This window comes from Alexandromys fortis, unplaced genomic scaffold (genome assembly GCF_014885135.2).
Source record: "Alexandromys fortis isolate MF-2015 unplaced genomic scaffold, M_Fortis_MF-2015_v1.1 scaffold_4, whole genome shotgun sequence".
NCBI classification, from domain to species: domain Eukaryota; kingdom Metazoa; phylum Chordata; class Mammalia; order Rodentia; family Cricetidae; genus Alexandromys; species Alexandromys fortis.
In genome coordinates, this window is record NW_026067944.1 from 28,754,877 (window position 1) to 28,775,785 (window position 20,909).

At 35.1% G+C, this 20,909-nt stretch overlaps 1 protein-coding gene and 1 long non-coding RNA gene across 10 annotated transcripts in view; one reads left to right on the forward strand and one right to left on the reverse strand.

Annotated features, from left to right (window-relative positions):
• The window catches only part of Zbtb20 (zinc finger and BTB domain containing 20), a 752,057-nt gene that overhangs the window by 28,293 nt on the left and 702,855 nt on the right, over positions 1-20,909 (forward strand). For 6 of the 9 annotated variants that reach the window (XM_050148760.1, XM_050148767.1, XM_050148772.1 and 3 more), the window contains exon 1: positions 9,888-10,349. The exons of the other annotated variants lie outside the window; for them this stretch is intronic. The gene's annotated coding sequence lies outside the window, so the exon portion shown is untranslated. Of the gene's footprint in view, positions 1-9,887; positions 10,350-20,909 lie in introns of those variants that run through there. 9 annotated transcript variants of the gene reach the window in all.
• Positions 2,790-15,666, reverse strand: LOC126505629 (uncharacterized). Its single transcript, XR_007592946.1, has 3 exons — positions 14,380-15,666; positions 6,949-7,076; positions 2,790-3,430 (listed from the first exon to the last, which is right to left on the reverse strand). It is a non-coding gene; the product is annotated as an uncharacterized lncRNA (long non-coding RNA).

Here is a 20,909-nt window from a genome sequence, read left to right on the forward strand (position 1 = left end):
GGATCAACCTACCCATGGACCCAGCAATACCACTCTTGGGAATATACCCAAGAGAGGCCTTATCATACAACAAAAGTATATGCTCTACTATGTTCATAGCAGCATTGTTTGTAATAGCCAGAACCTGGAAACAACCTAGATGCCCTTCAATTGAAGAATGGATGAAGAAAGTATGGAATATATACATATTAGAGTACTACTCAGCAGTAAAAAACAAGGACTTCTTGAATTTTGCATACAAATGGATGGAAATAGAAAACACTATACTGAGTGAGGTAAGCCAGACCCAAAAAGAGGAATATGGGATGTACTCACTCATATTTGGTTTCTAGCCATAAACAAATATTGCTTTTTTACCCATTTGGATCATTACAGTGGCCTGTTGCCTCAGAGGACTTAGCAGGTTACTATTATGCTGACTCTATTAATAACAGACTTCATAATCACTAGACATGTTGCCACTGCTTTTTCCAACTCTTAAAAAATAGCTTATAGTATGTTTACTTTGAAAGTGTCTGTCTATCTATTTGACTGTCTATTTCTGTTCTTGGAAAGGAACTTAGAGCCTTATACATTGTAGTCAAGTTCTAGGTGTGTTTTGCTTGTGTTTTTCTGTGAATCACATTATGCCTGGTGCTTGTGGAGGCTAGAAAAATGGCATCAGATTCTCTGGAAACAGAGTTACAAATGACAGTTGTGAGCCACCATGTGGGTGCTGGAAATTGGTTGGCCCTGGGTCCTCTGGAATTGCAGCCAGTGCTCTTGACCACTGAGCCATCCAGCCCTTTGCAACTTTTTCTTTGAAAAATGCTACTTTTCATCATGTTTTCTGTAAATTTCACTTTGAGAAATTTATTAAGCTCTTCCTTAAAAACATGGAAGATAAGTATTTTTCGAGTCATTTTGTCAAGCCCTTTTTATACAAATCAGTGTTCTCCCTCCCTCCATCCTCCCTCCTTACTTCCTTCCCTCTTTTTCCCTCCCTCCCTCTGTTCCTTCCTTTCATTTCCATTTAGGTTATTGTTCGGCTTGACTTATGTTACTTAATAGATATGTGTCTTTGAGATTTTATATTTTTACCTATAAGATTGGGACATTGATATTACTTTCTTATAATTCTCTTGGGGAGATTAAATAAGACAGTGCTTGTAGCCTAATTATAAGTCTAAAGCATATAGCTGTAACACTCAAATGCTTTGGGTGCCATTCTGTAACATGTGGGCCCTGCTTGTTGGGGTTTCTGTCCCGCCTAGTACCCCACATCCAGCAAGGTCCCAAAGAAAATCACACAGAGGTCTCCATAAGATTACAAAACTGATTGGTCCATTAGCTCAGACTTCTTATTAGCTCTTATATGTCTATTAACCCATTTCCTTATCTATGTTAACCACATGGCTTAGTACCTTTCTCAGCGGGGCAGATCACATCTTACTTCTTCGGTGTATGGGCCAGGGCAGATCACATCTTAATTCTTCAGTGTATGGGCCAGGACTCGGGAGGAATGAGCCTCCTCCTTCCCAGCATTCTCTAGTTCTCATTGCCCCGCCTCTACTTCCTGTCTGGTTGACCCGCCCATACTTTCTGACTGGCCAATTAGCGTTTATTTAAAATATGATTGACAGAATACAGACATTTCTCACACATCATATAGCAGTGATAAAATTTATTCTAAAATGTTACTTTCTCTAAACTTTCCTTCTAAGTGGATATCAAAAACTATTGAGTTAAGATGCTTTTCATGGCTTTCATGTGTGTTTAATGTTTTCTAGAAAATGTATTGCTATACTTTTCTGGTATTTCTGACATTTAGTATATAATTGGTGCATATAAATTAAAACTCTAAAGATACCGGCTTTGTCCTAGATTGTTGAGTAGGGAGGATTGAGTAGAAAATGGAAAGCTCAGTTCATATGTCCTAAATGTTTTTTCTAGATCCAGGTAGATATTATTGCAAATGTCTTTTGTATGTTTCTTTTATTTAATTAGGTCACCATTATTGATTTTTGTAATGAAAATACTTTATTCCCTTCATTTTCTGAAGATAATCATATCATTTAATGTAAATGTATAAGGAAGGTGTTAGCTGCATTAATGGTATAACAATCCTGTAATTCAGCATTAATCTCTATAGTTATTGTTCCCCATGGTCCAACCTGTCCTGTTTTTGGAAAAGGGAGATTGACTCATTTCCATATGTGAGTCATTCTACATTAAAGATACTTTTGATTTCTTCTACTCAGGATTTACTGTTTCCTAGCCATTGTTCACTCCAGTAGTTACTCCTGGAAGTCTTGAGGGGAAGCATGCATATTGTAAAGCTTTTAGTATGTGAGTGAGTGTGGGAATTGACTTCTCTTCTGATTCTTTTGCTTTTCATTACACTATTGTGTAAGAATATACATTATCAAACTTTGCCAGAAGTTTTCAGAAAAGAAAAACATTTATATTGCAAAAATACTCTTAGAATTCTAGATCAGGCTTCACTCCTGAGGAAAAAAAAATCTACCTTCATCGAGGGAATTTCTCATTGCTTGCTCTTTAATGCCATTCTCCACTCTTCCTCCTCCATCTCATCTGTTTTATACCTTAAGATTGTTGCTTATTTTTTTACCTAGTGCAGTTTATCACACGAGAAGCTTATCCAAAGTACCCTAATTCTTCTATCTTATCTCAAAGTGTTTTACTCAGGTACAATCGGTTCATTCCTATGAAGAGACTAGCTTCAGATTTTTTTTCTGGAACATTTTCCATGCTTGAAGAAAAGAAATAATAGATAAACCAGTTGTATATGGAGGTTGAGTTTTCTTCATCAGTAATGTGATTTGCAGTCTGCTAGCAGGCCAGTGTGATGACTGAGTAGGTTAAGGCACTTGCTCCCAAGCTTGACAACCTGCATTTAATGACAGAATCCACATGATGGAAGAGAACCTACTTCCCCAAGTTGTTCTTTGACGTTCACATCAACATACTGTGGCACTTGTGTGGGATAGACAGACAGGCATAGTATACACACAGACACACGCTAATAATTGTAAATAAATATTGAAAAATATATTAGAGGACAATATCTTTTTTACTCAATATTTTATTGTATATTTGTCCACAAGATGTTAAAATAAGGATTTTTTATATGTGAATTAGTAAATTTGAAAGTAGTACTTGCAGGGTTTTTCATATCATCCTTAGGACTCAGATTTGTTAATGATTTCAATTACTATTATTTGTGAAATCGATGTTCTGTTGCTTTGTTTAAGCATTTGTCTTGTTTGGGGTTTCTATTGCTGTGAAGAGATACCATGATCATGGAAACTCTTATAAAGGAAGACATTTAAGTGGGTGACTTTCAGTTCAGAGGTTCAGTCCATTATCATCTTGGTGGGATGTGGCAGCATGCAGGCAGACATGGTGCTAGACAGGTATCTGAGGCAACCTGTGCAGGCAACAGGAAGTGACTTGAGATACTGGCATGGCTGGAGCATATGTGAGATTTCAAAGCCCGCCTCTACAGTAACACCTGCCTTCAACAAAGCCACCCCTCCCAATAGTGCCATTCCCTATGAGCTTATGGGGGCCAGTTACGTGCACAGTACCACAGCATTCATATGTGCTTGCACTCATTCAAAAAAACTGTTTTCTTTCAACTATGTATCAGCTGCACTGACAGGGGCCAGACCAGAGAAGTGAGTAAGTGCTCTGCTGTGTGTATGATTTTGTATGGTTTCAATCCCATGGAGGAGAGAGTCATGTAAAATCCTCCAATGCTGCAACTAGCCATAACAGAGGTATTCCCAATTGTATAGTTTATACTTTATGACTTTAGTTTTGAACTTGAATATTTGTTGATTATAATTGAAATTAGCTATTTCTCTTCCCTTCAAAAGTTTATACTTTTTGGCAGTATTAGAAAAATGACTTATCTACAGTCTCTTTTAATTTTTCTTGGTTGTAATGTGATACAATTTTATTCAGATGACCAAAATTTAGAATTATTATAGAATTAGTACAGATAGAATTAATTTGATGATGGTGGCTTCAGTGACAGTGTCTTCTGTTTAATGTAACAATGGACCGTTCTGTCCGGCTAGTCCTAAACATGCCTTTTCTACCCTTTACTCAGGCTTCTGAGATTTCCCATTTTTGCATCATGACTCTAGTTTCCTCCTCCTATTCCTCTTTATAATAAAGGTATCTTTGGAAGATCCCACATTTTTTCCTGTTAAGTCCGTAATATAAAAATATTAATGATAACTTAGAAAGAACTCAGGAAACATATGATTTTTATTGGTAAATATCTTTTAAATTTGCTTTCTTTGATTTTGCAGAATTAAAAAAAAACTGCACATTTTTGAAGTGGTTATTTATCAAGATAATTCTGACCAAGATGTATTGTAACTGAAAACAATGAAATTTCATATTCTAGAGCAATATTTACCACTGATTCATTTATGTACATATACTGTTACTTAAAGAATTCACTAGACATTCTGAGAAATAAATCATAAGCTATATGTATAGATCACATTGTATGAAAACAAACTAATTCTAATCTCAGAACCTACCTCTTCTCTTTATGTATGTACTCAGATGCTTTCATAAGCCTTATTTTAATTTAGATTTTTAGGGACTTGTGTTTAGCTTATTGAGGGGTTTAAGGTACTATTATATAAAATATCACATTTAGCTAATGTTATTTGATTGTAATAACTAGATTGTTTACATGCCCATTACCTATTGTTCTGTGAAGTCTTCAAGGGCAAGAATAGTGTGTCATATTTTAAAATCTTTTCATCTCCAGTACATAGTATGTAGACAATATGTTACATTAATGCATAAGGAGCAGAACAAGGGTAAGTAATTTATTTAAGAGTAAGTCACAGTATAAAAATTTAGAATATATCTGAAAAATTCACAGTTAAAACAGATTTTATAAAATCACAGACTTTTATTTATTCATTGTTCTCTTCAGATTCCTTACAATTGAACCTTACATTTCTATTCCCTTAGGCTACAGAATGTTGGAGATGTTTTATTGTACTGTATTATTTATTTAATCCATTAAATACTTGTTGCACTACTATTAAGTATATGATGTTTAGACTACACAACTTTAAAAAAATCTTTTTTGGTGTATGATGTATGTGTGCATATATACATGTATGGGGTGTGTGTGCATGCATGTATGCACATGCTTTTGTGCTTGCCGATTGCAAAGTATGTCACTCAGGATAATCTTGGGCGTTGGTCTTCTACTTCAGTCTTCCATTTTGTTTGAGGCAGGGCCTTATTTGCTGCCATATATATGAGGCTAGCTGGCTTATGAGCTTCTAGGGATTCTCCTATCCCCACCTGTCATCCTACCTTAGGAACACTGGGATAACAAAATTGGCTTGGGTTCTGGAGATTTGAGTTCAGAGTCGCACATGTGTGCAAGCACTTTACCTACTATTGATCCATCATTATACAGTATTCAGGAATTGTTGAAGTAAGGGCTGCAGCATGGCTGCATCCCCAACACCCGGGCCGCTTGGCTAGCTTATGCCCAAAATAACAACACACAAACTGTATTCATTTAAGAACCGCTTGGCCCATGAACTCTAGCCCTTACAGGCTAATTCTCGCACCTGGACTAGCCCATTTCTAATAATGAGTGTAAGCACCCCAAGGTGCGCTTACCGGGAAGATTCTAGCCTCCATCCATCCTGTCCGGAAGCAGAGCAGAGTCTGACCTCACTTCCTCTTCCGCCCAGAATTCTATTCTGTTTACTCCTCCCATCTATGTTCTAACCTATGAGGCCAAGCAGTGTGTTTATTACTTAACCAATGAAAACAACAGATTGATATATGACACTCCCACATCAAGGAATACCGGACAGAATGTATTTTAGAGTTGCTATACCCATAAGCCAGATATATTGAGAACTTGGGAACTCTAGTTATTGAAATATTTACTGTGTTGTATTGATAAGCAAGGCATGATGCATTGAATGTTACCCACAAGCAAAGTACTTTATGGCTGGGTGAGAATTTAGCAATCATAAAATATTTGGGAACACTGAAGTATAGGAATTAAACCATGATAATAGGCTCAAATCCTATTACCACTAAATTGTGTGATTTCAGGTGATTATTTAATCTTGTGTTTCTTTATCTTGAAAATATGGTCTAAAAATTGTTCTTACCTAATAGGGTCATTATTAAGATTTAATGAGTTAATAAATGAAAATGACTTAGAAAATTTCCTTATACATAGTTAGCACTTAAGTATGGGCTATCATGATAATTACTAGGATTTCAAATCCAATTATTTCCCTTAAATTTAATTTTCATTATATAAAGAAACCTAAACTGCATAGTTAGTTACATGACTTTTCAAGATATGCAAAAATTAGCAGTAATTCTGTGTCCTGAAAACAATATTTTTGTTTTAGTTGTTATTAGTGTGTATGCATGTATGTGTGCGTGTGTAACGCTATTGTTTGTATGACAGCATATGTTTGGAAGTCAGAGGACAACTTTTGGGAGTTGATTCTCTTACCCTGGGTTCTAATAATTGAACTTGGTTTTTCAAACTTGTGCTTTCAAGTGTCTTTATGAACTGAATAATTATGTCTGCTCCAGAAACAATAATTTTTAGAGTTGATAAGTATAATAGACTTTCTTCTTATTTTTAATCATGTGTGTGTGTGTTTGTGTGTGATAATTGCATGTGGGCTCTGGTGGAGAGGCCAGAAGCACAGGATCTCTCTAGAGCTAGTGTTAATAAGCAGTTTTGAGCTGTCTGATGTGGGTGCTGGGGACTGAATTCTGGTCCTCTACAAGAGCGGTACACACTCTTAACTGCTGAGCCATCTCTCTGTTCCTAATAGTTTTTTATTATTTTTAAAGGACTCTTAGGCTTGTAGGAAATTAAAGGGAAGATAGGAGATTTCTATCATGCCTCGTGCTTACCTTAGTATCCTCTCCTTGTCAATCATGGTCTTTATTAGAGTGCTGCATTTGATAGAATGATTCACTTTGTCCAATTATTATCACGCAAAATGCAATCTGTACATTTATCACACTTGATGTTGTACATTCTGTGGGTTTCAACAAAAGTATTGTCACATCTATCTGGTCACTTTTAGATCGCATTGAGAATAATTTTAAATCCTGAAAAGTCCTTTGTGTTTCATTTATTTATCCCCTTTTCATCATAACCCCTGGAACCATTGCTTTTTTTCATTATCATTTACAATTTGTTTTTTCTAGGATGTCATACAGTGGGAATCATGTAAATTGTAACCTTTTCACATTAGCTTCTTTCGCTTGGTAAAAAGAATTTAAATTTCCTCCATATCTTTGCATGGCTTTGTTCTTTTTAGCACTGGAAAACATTCTGTTGTCTTGATATATCACAGACTGTCCAGTCATATAGTAAAAGACATCTTGGTTATTTGCAAGTTTAGGGAACTATGACTATAGCTCCTTTAGAGCAACACTGATTTTAAAAATAGAGTTGTCAGTAACTGTCAAGTAGTTGTAGTATTTTCTACTGTTGCCATTAGTGAATGAGAGTTCTGGTTGCTCCACATCCCCACCAGCATTGGCATTGTCAGTGTTTTGGGTTTTGGCTATTCTAACGAGTGTGTGGTGATATGTCCTTGTTTTGTTTTGCACTTCTTCAAGACATATGATGTGCATATTTTCATTTGCTTTTGTTTTTCCTCTTCAGTGAGGTGTCTGTTAAAGCTCTTTGCCCACTTTTTTTTAAAATTTTTTTTAATTTTTTTATTTTTTTATTTTCGAGACAGGGTTTCTCTGTAGGTTTTTTGTTCCTGTTCTGGAACTAGCTCTTGTAGACCAGGCTGGCCTCGAACTCACAGAGATCCGCCTGCCTCTGCCTCTCCGCCTGCCTCTGCCTCCCGAGTGCTGGGATTAAAGGCGTGCGCCACCACCGCCCAGTTCTTTGCCCACTTTTTAATTTCATTGTTTGATTTCCCAGTGAGTTTAAGACATTATTTCGTATTTTAGATAATTGTCTATTACAAATTTTGTTTTCTGCAAATATTTCCTAGCTTTTCATGGCATGTATTACCACTTTCTCTTCTGTATCCTAAACAGAGGAAAAAAGGTAATTTTAATGAAGTTTAGTTTACTAATTCTTTTCTTGAATCACACCATTAGTATTTTACTCAAAAATTTCTTCTTATAGTTTTGGAGTCTTTGCGTTTTGCATTTTACAAATAATTTTCAAAGCATTTATGGTTTGTGTTTATGACACTTTTTTTTAATGTTGTGTTGTTCCTGCACTATGTGTTGAAAAACTGCTTTGTTCCCTTTTAAATTTTGTTAAAGATCAGTTGACGTAAGTTTATGTGGATCTGTTTCTGGCCTCCTTTTAAAATCCGTTGATGTATTTATTTATTTAGCCAAAGCTACACTGTGATGATTACATTATAGCAATAAACATGGAATTACCAGGTAGAGCAGCAAGGGGCAAGATGTGTACTAATATATTGGATGACTTTGAACTTGTTAGGCTCCTAAGGGTGACCATTAACTTGTGCTTCATCTTTCCCACCTCCTCTAAATGTGGGATTATAAGCCTAAAACACTATGCCCAGTTTTAGGAAGTGCTGGGATTGAACCAGGCTCTGTGTATGCAGGCAGGCACTCTGGCAACTGATCTACATATATCCTACCCAGCCCAGTAAGATTGTTTTTGTTATGTAATGAAATCCGCTCTGAAGTTTGAAGCACATAATACACTAAGCCACATAAAGGAGTGGTTTTACACTTAGTATATGTAAGATCATTGGTGCCAAATATAACGTTGAAATAAGATGCACTCTCTTACCTTTCATTTCTTATGTGAATTCCATTAGAAAGATTTACTCATTTTAATGTTTTTTAAATGCATGCAAATGATACAGTCAAATGATATAGAACAATATTAAGGAAGATGGTTGTCTACACAGATACAGTAATCAGGTATGGTATACTGTAACAGCAGTTGTTTCGAAAAAATAAGGGATAATAAGAATGACTTGCAACCAGTCCTGTTTTGTGATGTTGGTCATTCTACAACTGAAAATATATTAGCATTTTGGAAAAGGCACCTGAGAGTTGGCAAAGGGTGTGGGATGTACGTGATGGGACCAGTAGAATAGTTAGCACTGTTTTCCTGGAGCTAGTGTGTGTGTAAATTTGGTTAAAGATACAGGGTAAAGAGTTTCCTTTTTTTTTTTGCTTTCAAGGAAGATTTATTTAAAAGCACCAGTTTTAGTTTTTATTTCTAATAAAAGATCAAAGGTTATTTACCATAGTTTCAGATCCATATTATACGGAACCTTGTCCTGCTTGAGTGGTAACTCCTAGTGGGTTTATTTCTCTAGTATACTGTGTATTGTATGCATTGCACCTGTTCATACAGACTGAATTACATTGTGGTGTTTGTATAGCTGGATGCTTCAAACAAGAAACCAGTCTGCTTTCTTCTCGGGCACTAGCCTATTAGCAAGTTAATTGAACTTAATTTTGTTCTTGTCTTCAATTTTGTGTATGGTTTTGGTTTATTTACTGAACAGTGATTTCTTCTTTGCAGTTATCAGTTTTGTCTGAGATCAGTTTTCCTATTGTATGGAGTCTGCTTTTTACAGTCTCCTTTAAGACTGCTCTGACTTTAAAATCATTACTAGGCTTTTGTCAGAGCAGATTTGTTGACATTTTTCTCACATTAAAAAAATAAATTTGAAAAATTGCACAAATAAGCTATGCAATTCCCTATTTCCTGCTAATATGCAAAAATGTATTTATGATAATTCCACACGTACTGTTGTGCCAGAGCTGAAACAATACATTCCTCATAATGGAGCATAAATAAAGAAGGTGGAGCCAGCTGCTCTTAAACTGTTTATTTGCAAGCAGCAATGCTATAGAGAATGTACCTTTTCACTCTGTTAGTCTGAAATACTGAACCTGTTGCTGCATTAGACGAGTTGCATTTTGCTGGATAGGGGAAGGAGGGCTGTCTGCTGTCTGGTAGGAGGGCTTTGTCTGTGCCTTTCTCTCTCTCAGTTTCTTTCTGTTTTTCTTTCTCTCTCTCCTCTTTCTCTCTCACTGGCTTGCTTGCTCTGTCTCTGTCTTTCTCTCTCTCTCTCTCTCTGCCCCCCTTCCCCTCCCTCTCTCTTGCTCTCTCTCTCTCTCTTCCCGTCTCTGTGGTTTGTAAGGTAGGTTGCAGTGTGTGTATATACACAACATCAAGAGCAGGAAAATGGACTCATTAGGGAGGCAGGCAGTCATTACCACTCACACTGTACTTCCAGGGAGACACCGATTATGAGAAGAGAAACTCAGCGCTGGGGAAGAAGGTAGGGGCAGACAACTTTCATAAAAACAACCCTGCCTCCTCAGGCCCCCTGTATTTATCATCTTATTTAGTCCACAGTGCTTTTATGCTTTCTTTTCTTGAATTTTAATTTCTGTTTTTAAATTTGACAGAGCTAATGCTAGCTTAAAATTTGGAACATCTATAGGAGGCCTACCCTCTACTAATTTTCCTAATTATTTAAGGGTGTGACCTTGTGATTCAGTTTTATTAGTTTAAAAAATAATTACAAACAAGCCTATTTTTCTTACTAAAGTACCAAGAAAATCAGAATCTTTCACTCTTTTAAAACAAACTCCTCCGTATGTTTGTCTCTTTGCTTTTCTTGTCTGTTTATGCAATTCCATCTGTCTGTCTATATATCATGTTGTCCTTATTTATTGCTAACTGGATTTTGTTAGTTATTTGCCAGTGAGTTTTAGCTTCAATGCCAGTGTGGTTACTACCAAAGTGAGACTCTTGTTCTTTGTTTTACATTGAAGTTTAAAGTCCATATTTGCAGTTTAAATCCTTGAAGCAGGTTGCATACTTTATACCAGCAGGCTTGTTTGATGACATTGGACATAAGGTGAGGGGTAGTCCTTTAAGGTGGGCAAGAATCAAGTAACTATTTTTTGTTATATATGTAGAATTAATGCAACAGGGGGCTATATCTTCAAAGGAATTGGGGCTCTTTTCTAACTTTATTTTAGAGATGGATTGTTGCATTTATATTGATGCTACTATCGTTAGTGAGAATATATACTTTATTAACAAGCAGTTTTTATCCTGGGACAGTTTTCTTTTGGTTTGTGTATTTATGCTTGAGGAGGGAGTATTGGGAGCTGGCCTTTTTTTTTTTTTTTAAACAAAGTAGAAGCTATGGAGTGTATCAGGCCATTTTGTGCAACAACTGTAAGTATTCCCTTAACAATTTTGAGACTATAAAAATGTACTTGTATTGAAAATTTGTATTTGAGGGATTCTTTTTCTTTTCTTTTTCTCATGGTGGGAAAAAGTTATATTTTAAACTAGCTTATATTGTTGAGGAATTTTCTAGAAAAATGTTTTTCAAAATTCTAAGGAGTAGTTAGAAAAGCTCCACTTGAAGTATACTACTTTTAAATAGACTTTCATTTGGGTTTGTACAAAAGTAAAACTTTTATTCATCTGATAAAAATTAAGTCAAACTGAGAGATACATAAATGTTTTCAGAAAATAGACGAGTGGTAATAGGAAATGGATGCTGATCTGTGGAGATCTTTGATAATAACAATCACCTTTTTGTAATACATTATTTATTTACTATAATGGCAGACTTTTCCCCTGTTAATTCCATTAGGCCTCTCCGACAACACAAAGAAGTCCATAAAGCAATATTCTTAACCCACCTGGGACACAAGAGCAGACTCCTAAACACATTCTCAAGGTTCAAACCTAGTAAAATGTTTATTAAAAACCCATTATTATGGAAGGGTAGTGAACTTTTGCTACTGAAAGACTTTTTTTTTACCTCTTCTTTTAAAAAATTTATACTGAGACTTTTAATTTAGTTATTTTTCTCCACTGTCTTTTCAGCTGGAAAGGAGCAGTATATACCTGAAGTGCATTCAGTCAGGTCCTTCCAGGGGCCAAGGGAAGTTTAGGGGGAGTCTGTAGGAAGTATGTGTTAACATCGTGCGTGATAATTGGAATTTTGAAGAGATTTTTTCCCAGTTTAGACTTATCCAAAAATTTGTTTTAAAACTAAAAGGTCAGAAGTGTGTTTGTCCCATGCACCTGCTATTTTTGGTATTATCACTGGGAATTATCTGAGATGCTCTTTTAAACAAAAGAAATCTTTCATATATCTTTTGATCAATTGCTTTAATGTTCATGCATATTTATGGAAATATTACTGTATATTTATGTACATAATTCATATTTATATGGATCAAAGAATCACAAATCCATTGCTGGTATAATTTAAATATTTCACATTGTGTTTTTACATTACCCACAAGTAAACACCAAATGCAGCAACTCTCAAAAGAAAATGGAAAAGGAAAATTTTAGTCATTTCTGTGGTGGTTTTAATTTTTAGAGTGTGTTTTCTTTTGCATTATAATTCTTGGTTGGCCTTCAGTAAATTGAAAATATTTTTAGTATGAAAAATAATCTTGCCCTTTTCTGGGAGGAACTGTCACAATCTAAATACTGCAGGACATTGTAAAATGTGCATAAGTAAACTTAAAGCCAGTGCCCTCTGCTGCACAGGGATTTGGAAAGCTGAAAGCCTTGCGTCACAGGAGGGCTATAGAGTGCCAGAAAAATTCATTAACCAGGCTTGCTGGCTTTGGTGGGCTCATCTTCCTGTTTAGGTCCCAAAGCCTGACACTGTCAGGTCACAGTGTGTTTCATTTTAATGTTGGAGCAGACAGTTATCTAACACACCCACATGAGGAAGTGCTCTAAAGCAGTTATTTCATGCTTTGCCATGCCCTGTAGCTAAAACAATTTGGTATTGAGTGACGTGTGTGTGCTTTTTAACTCCTATCCGATGAAAATCAGCTTTGGTCTTTGAAAAGCACCCAGACAGTGGAATGCCAAACAGTGTGATTCAAATGCTAAGCACATGCCAGTTTAAACTTTTTAATTTTTTTAACTGAGGGACGAATCAGATTATTTTTAATAGAAAGACTGTGATTTCCTGCATCATACTCAATAGGGTCTCAAAAATCGCAGATACTTTTTCTTCTTCTTCTTCTTTTTTTTTTTTTTTCCTGCAGAAGCCTGTATTCGTCAGAGGGAAGCTGCTGCATACTTTCTCCCTGAAACGTTAACAAATAAATGGCATTCCTGTTTATTTATCTATTTTTGAATTTTAATGATTAGTCTTCGTGCTAATTAACAAATTCCTGTATTCATAAAATCTGGCACTATATAAATAACCAATTGTGTGATTATCTACACATGTTCTGGCTTTCTATAAATATAGAAATTATTGGTGGATGTGTTCATGGACTTACCCAACCCTGAGTAGTGGCTGGTTATGCTGTCTCATAGGAAGCCAAATTCAGGCCGTGAGCAACGTGTTGCTCTGAGGTTGGCAAGGTGCGTGGAGGCAGCATCTGGCTCCTGTGCTCACTGTAATCTTTTCTGGCAAAGGGAGGTCTGCTGTTGACATTTTTTGAATGCTACTAGTCCAGCCTTCTTCAGCTGCAAGGGTGGCCTCTTGAAAGTAGCTGTTGATAATGGACATTGGAGCTGCCCTACCTTGGAGCTACTTAAAAATATATAAATTACTTTCTTTTTGTTCGTTTGCTTTTTGTTTGTTTGTTTGTTTTTGTTTTAATTTCTATTTAAAAAAAGCCATTCCAACTTTTTTGAGTGGTAAGGAACTAAGCTAGTTTAAGTCATGTAGTATTGAAGAGAAAAGTCTAAGTAGTTTTACTTATTGACTTTATAAATTATAAGCAAGTTTTAGAAATTGGTTATCACAAAGAAACAGGTTATCTTAGAGACTGTCCACACTGTCAGTTGTGTAAAGTGTATATGCAAGTGCCCCCCCTCACTTAAAAATAATTTAAAAAATACTTTTAAATTAGTTTACATAGTAGCAGGTTTCCTTATGATTTTTTGGTCCATACTTAGTTTTGGTTGGCTTGTGACTCTGTCAACTTGCAGAGTTCCTTACCTAGGTTTTTTGTGTGCCTATGTATTCGTGTGCCAGTGCCACAGTTATAATTAAGCAGTCTGTTCTTTGCTTAGATTTTGAGGCCTTTAATTTTTTCATTTTATATAAGACATTTTGCTATTTTATGTAATCAATTAACAAGCAACTTTTCATTTGTGACTGAAAATCTAAAGACTACATGCATATTCTACAAATTCTAGAAAATGTATGACTTCTGTTGTCCTGTTATGTAAATATTTATATACCAATATTGATATCTATTGTATTTATTTAATGTACCAAGAATATTTTTGAGCTATTTTAGAAACAGTAGTAGAGGCGAATTTCTGATGCTGTAAGAAGAAATAGTGCCACATACCTGTTCTTAGTCATGCGTGTGGAAGCCACTACAATAGGTGTGTTCAAAGCAGCATTTAGGAGCTCATCAGAAGTGGGACTTTTCTGTGACTCTGCCTCTTCCTACAGTAATACTGTCTTGGTCAGTTGTCCTGCTGGTTGTGCACTCAGCCGAGGGAAAATTATCCTTGACTTTGGTTTCATAACCTCTCTTCTACTCCAGGATCAAGCTCTTTGGTGATTCTGCAGTTCACTTGAAAGTAATCAGCTTGAGGACATGGAACTTTTGCCTTTTTGGAATCTTGACACTCAACTGAAACTCCAGGCGGGTGTTTGGTAATTCTGTAAAGCAATGAAACTCTTATGTAAGCACTTTAACTCAGACAAAATTAGCCACTGACTTCCAAGTTAGAAAATGAAGAGAAGGAGCAAGGACAGTTGATCAATTCATACAGTTGTCAGATGGAAACCGAACATATTCTAATTAATTCTGAATATCTTTGCTTTCCTTTGAAGCTGACTGTAAAGATGCTGACTATTATATCCTGTTTGTCTTTTTGATATTAGAAGTAACTTTGGTATTGAAGACTTCTGTGTCTCCAGATATGATGATGAATTTAGTGTTCATATTTCATGTTATGCAGTTAAGTATCAAGAATTCATTTGAAACATTCTTTTTTTTGAAACATTCTTATATTAAACTACTAATGTCAGGAGTTATATTGAAAATAATTTACATATAGTAGACTTGCAGTTTTTGAAGGCTAAAACAATGCTCAATAAATTGAAACCATAAAGGTACAAATGGTAATAATTATAAATTACATATAGTATTATTTTGCCCTTAAACTCACTGTGAACCTTTTTTGAAACCATTAAATTTGTTACATAAATTTTAACAGTTAGAAGGTTTAGTTTTCTCTTTTTATTAGATTATCATATGCTTTTGTTTTAGTTCTCCTTTTAATATATCCTGTGAATTTACAATCCAATTGTGACTTCTTGTTGTGGATTTGTTTTGGAGTTTGAACTTAAAAACAAATTAATGTAATTGACAAGAATTAAAGGAGTGTTTCAATTAGTTTAGTGTAGGCATGCCACCTTAGCAATTAGTAAACAAACAAAAAGCTAGCAGAATACTTACTCACTTTATATAACTTTTTGGTTCCTGTATACATGTATGAAAACTGTATGACTGTCATTTTAAATAAAAACACTTTTCTAGACATCCTTTCTTTTGTAGGCTAATTAGAAGTTAGGCAAATACTGTTGGAAGGGCTGGCCTGCTTTACACTATTTGTTGTTATTTGTTTTCTTTTTAAATATTGGGCACACTAAATTTCCTCTTGATTCAGTAAATATACTCCTTTCTTGTACATACTTCTTACTGTCTTTATATTCCTGGTTGTATAGTCTTACTACCATGATTCTAGACAGGATAAAAAGAACTACAATAATTGTAACATTTTCTGGATTCTTACATCAGCAGTGAACTTTATTCCCTTATTTTATCCCTAGAAGGGAGAGAAATAGGTGTGATAAAAAGTAAATGAAGATAAATTGAGATAATATAAGTAATACTGATGGTGGATGGAGTAGGTGGAAGAAAAGAACTCAGTCCAATTTTGGTAAAACCATTTGACTCATCCCTGCAGCTATTGTTTTTGTCCGTCTCAAGCAGATAGATGTAAATATTCCATTTATCCCAGGACAGATTCCAGTGGTGCCACCAAAACAAGGTCATAGAAGTCAAAACATCTCACATTGCAGTACTCTCAGTGCCATGCTTCTTTTTGTCCTTTAATCCTTGGGTTTTGAGTTGTGAGCAGATTTTTATATTGGTGAACAGATTCATTTGTTTTTGTAAGAAGTCTTCCTAACAAAGCCTTTTCCAAGCCTATGCTGAAGCGGTACCATGAACTGAATGAAGTTGAGGGAACTGATCTCCTAAGTTTGTGTGTGCTTCCTCTTAAAGTCAAAGGATTTTATATAAAATAACAACAAAACACCCTCTAAACTTTGCGGCCCACAAAATGGGTTCAGGTTTTGTTTTCCATAATGGCTTTATGAAACCAATTTTTAATAGCTCATACTACCTGGTATCCAGCCCATTTGGTGGTTTTCTTTGTAAATATTGAATAGATATGAATAATTTTTTAGTTTTAATAAAAATTATACTCTCATATTCTCATTATACCCACCAGCAAGAAGATACTCTAGGTCTTACAATAGTTTCATTCTACTGAGTGAGCTTGAAATATATGAACAAGAATTTGGAACTGATTTTTTCTTGGTATGTTGTGAGAAACTCTACGGTTTCCTACAAAAAGCTTTTGCTTAGTAATCAGGTGGTATTAATTAATGCAAAAAAGAAAGATTTAAAGTGGCTAAATCTGGAGGCCTTGTTTCTGATTCTGACTGATTTTAAAGAGGACATAATTTCTGTTTTGCAGTTTCTTTGAAAGTAAAACAGAGTAAATATTTCTCTAATTGTTTTAAGTAGCTATGTCTGTAAGTCTATCTGTTCATATTTTCTGTTTATAAGTTAAAAGTGTATGGAGGAAGTTTGAGTTGGTAATGAAGGAAAAATAAAAGAAGCCTTTGTGGTCTCAGAAAGCATAGCACTTTAACTTTTAAGGTGGTGGTTATCGGGGTAAGTAAGTGTCACAATATATTATCGGTCTTCTTTAATGATTCAACCAAAAAGTAAACCAAAAAGTGTTTTTTTTTTTTTTTTTTTTTTTTTGGTGTCAGGGTAAAGAACTTAAAAGTCTGTGGGTGGTTTGATAAAAGACAATTTTTAACTAAACGAAGTGCAACATGGCTTCTATGGCTCCACTCCTTCCCACTGGCCACTAGATGGAGAGACGGTCCGTGTCCACAGTTTGTCCGTGGTAAACAGCTCAGTCATGAGTTTCTATTGGTAAAGCCAAACTGTATACCTTTGGACATTTTTCTGAACTCATACATGACATTTTGGAAAGGCCATCAGAGAGTATGTTGTCTTCTATAAAAGCTTGATGTGATTTTCTTGAAATTCAAAATGATTTGCTCTTCTTTAAGCCCCTGTAAAATGCTGGCAGCCACAGGAGGCTGGCCAGTATTACAACTCTGGTTTTAACTGCCACAATAGAGCCTTTTGCCTCTTTCAAATCTGTCCCTTTAGAAAGGGCCCTGAAATGAATGTCAGCACGACACTGCCACCTTGTGTCCCCGTTGCTGTGAGAGTAACTAATGCTTGAGTCACTGAAAAGGAAAGAACTGGACATTCACAAAAATTTTGCAAAGTATTGTAAGCTTAGATTTTGCATTGATACAAAAATCCTTGTAAAGTGTTTTAGTATGCTTGAGAGTTCTTTTCTTTTCTTTCTTTCTTTCTTTTTTAAAAAAAACTTTTATTCTTTCATACATTGCATCCCAAACGGTTTCCCCTCCCTCTACTTTTCCCAGTCCCTCCCTGCACCTTCCCTCTTCCCCACATCAACTCCTCCTCTATTTCCCTTCAAACTAAACAATAAAACGAAAAAAGCAAATAACAAAAAACCAAACAAAAACAAAAAGTACAGGTCTCCCAGGGAAATCCACGGAACATGGCCTAACAAGATACAGTAAGACTGGGCACACACCCTCATTTCAAGGCTGAACATGGCAGCCCAATAGGAGGAAAAGGGTCCCACATTCAGGCATACTCAAGGAAATGTTAGTATCGGTGTGTTTCCCCTCTCTCATACTAGTGTATATTAAAAATTCATTTAAAATGCTGAGTGCAGAGAGGGATGTGCTGAGAATTTGAAATGAAGAAGATAATGCATAAGAGAGTTTTTCACTTAGTTCTTACCACTTGTAAAACTGAAATTCAGCATACCGGACAGTGAGATATTTTCTCCTTTGAATTCTGATGGGAACTTTTATATGCGTCACTTTTAATACCACTCTTCACATTGGATTGCTATTGTTTCTAAGCATATATGAAGTATAAGCCCTGAGTTGGAGATTGAGGCTTATGTATTAACTGTCATTCTAGAACTTTTTATGGCATACAGAATTGTCAGTTACTTAAGATCCACATGAATACTTATACTGGTTAGTTTATGACATATGCATCTCTCTCTCTCTTTCTCTCTCTCTCTCTTCTGACACACACACACACACACACACACACACACACACTACCCCCCTAAGTTTTAAATGATTTTCTTTTTTGGAAAAACACCTTTTGTCTTACCTCCTTTTCAAACAAATTCTTTATATCTTTACTTCCTTTTGATATTAAAATGACCTTTTCTTTTTTTGCTGAGGAAAACTACTCCGGACTGTGTGTTGTAGTTGACTGTGGAGTCAACACTCAGTATCTAATTCTAGCTTCACCACTGACTTACTATGCTAATGTCGATGAAATTGACACTCTTATGTTAATTTCCAGGACATAAAATCAGTTTGCATTATCCTTGTACCTCTGGGGTCTTAGTTTTTGGATTAACACTGTAGCTAAAAGTTGAAAATACTGTTTGTTATCTCATAATTTAAAAGAGAAAACTCTTATAGTGGTTACATTTGATATGAGCAAGGCAATTATAACTGAGGGATATTCCAAGGTTTTGCTTTTTATTAAATATTTAGTTTGGTTGATTGGGCTACCACCATCTTTCTGTGCATTAGTTATAAAGTAAGTCAAGTAGAATAAATTTAAAGAATGCGATAAATGTGTTGCTATAGAATTATAGACCACTTGTAACCTACACATTATTTTTATGTTTTATTTATAATATTTAAAAGTCAGTGTTACATTTTAAATTTCACATGTTTTTGTATGAATTTTACACCTGGGTTCTCAGTCCAAATATCTCTGAAAATACAAACAAAATTATGATTGGATAATTTGCTTAATTTCTTAAATTTGACTTCATAATTTTTAAAAAAGTAATAGTAGATTCTGCCTTTCCTCTAACCCCTCATAAGATTGTTGTGAGAGTTAAATGAGTTCATGCTATAAAGTTTTGGTGAGCAGTAAAAGGAGTGTACAGATACTAGTGATAGTCACTGCTATTACTGCTGTAATCAAAGAAGGGATAGATAATAAAATCTAAGTCAAAGCAAAACACACAGCTTAAGAACTTTAAAATTTGTGGTATTTCTTAGCCGAGTTGCTTCTCTGAGGCAGCAGATGCTTTAAAGATGTTCTTGAAATTTTCTGTATTTTATTTTAATAACAATTTTTATATTTAGGCTAAAATTATTTTCTCAAATAACTTTTTAAACCTATCATTCACAAGTTATTTTTTGATCATGGTATTTATTAAGTATATAAGCTAATTTTTAAAAATTACTATGGAACCAATAACTATGGAAAATGTTTAATTTTTGGTATTGCATTGTTATGCTATAGTTCATAGGTTTTTAGGCATCAGAATGCATAATAATTGCCCTAAGGCATTTCTTAAAATTTAGCTTCCCGTTGGTGGTGGTGTTGGGGGGGCATGCCTTTCATCCCAGCACTTGAAAGGCAGAAGCAGGTGGATCTCTGTGAGTTCAAGGCCAGCCTGGTCTGCAAGAGCTAGTTCCAGGTTAGGCACCAAAGCTATACAAAGAAACCCTGTCTTGAACAACAAAATCCAACCAACCAAAAAAAAAAAAAAAAAAAAAAAAACAGAAAAAGAAAAAAAATCAGCTTCTTAAGCTCCAGTTCCAATAATTGTTCAGTGGAAATTGGGGATCCTGCATTGTAGCTGGTCCAAACACTTTAGGAAAAGGTCAGTTGAATTTTATGTCATTTACATATAGCCGCATCTGCATCACTTTCAGCAAGTATGGTTTTTCTAGATTTATAAACCCTGTTTTCAGATCCCATTAAGCAGTATTTGGATATATATATACATATATATATATATGTATATATATATATATACACATATATATACCAAAGCTACTCCATCATTTTTTTGTGACAAACCTTGAGAATGACTGCTTTTTTTAAGGTGTGATGTTACAGTATGTTTATGGTTGCATCAAATTTATGATTCTTTAACTAAACACAGACATATTTTGCATGTAGAAGACTAGAGTCAGTACTGCCATGTATGAAAAATGTAGTTTTGCCTTATAGTCTAAATATTAAGGAAGAAGGTCAATACTTATTGTTTTTCACATAAATTGCTTAACTTAGTCTTTACCTACAAGTCTGTGTAGGCAAAGATTAAAAACCTACAGTGATATTCTGCCTATGCTTCAGATAAAAGACTCTGTATAGAATGCATTGCAAAGTTCATTGACAGCTGAATATGTCATAGTTAAGATTCAGAGTCAGTGTTCTTTCCACCATATCACATCATTTTTCCCAATTCAATGAATCTTTATCAAATTCCCATTATGGTAAGTGTTAGTGTCTAATTTTGGGAGGCAAAAAAGTATATTAATTAAATTTTTATTTTTCCATTGAAAATGATTTCTGGCTAGAGGTAGAAATAAAGTGCCAGTAGTCAAAAGGAGCCTACTTAATTCTACTAGCTGTAATTATTGAGTTCTTAAATAGCCTTGCCTATGGGCTCTGTAACC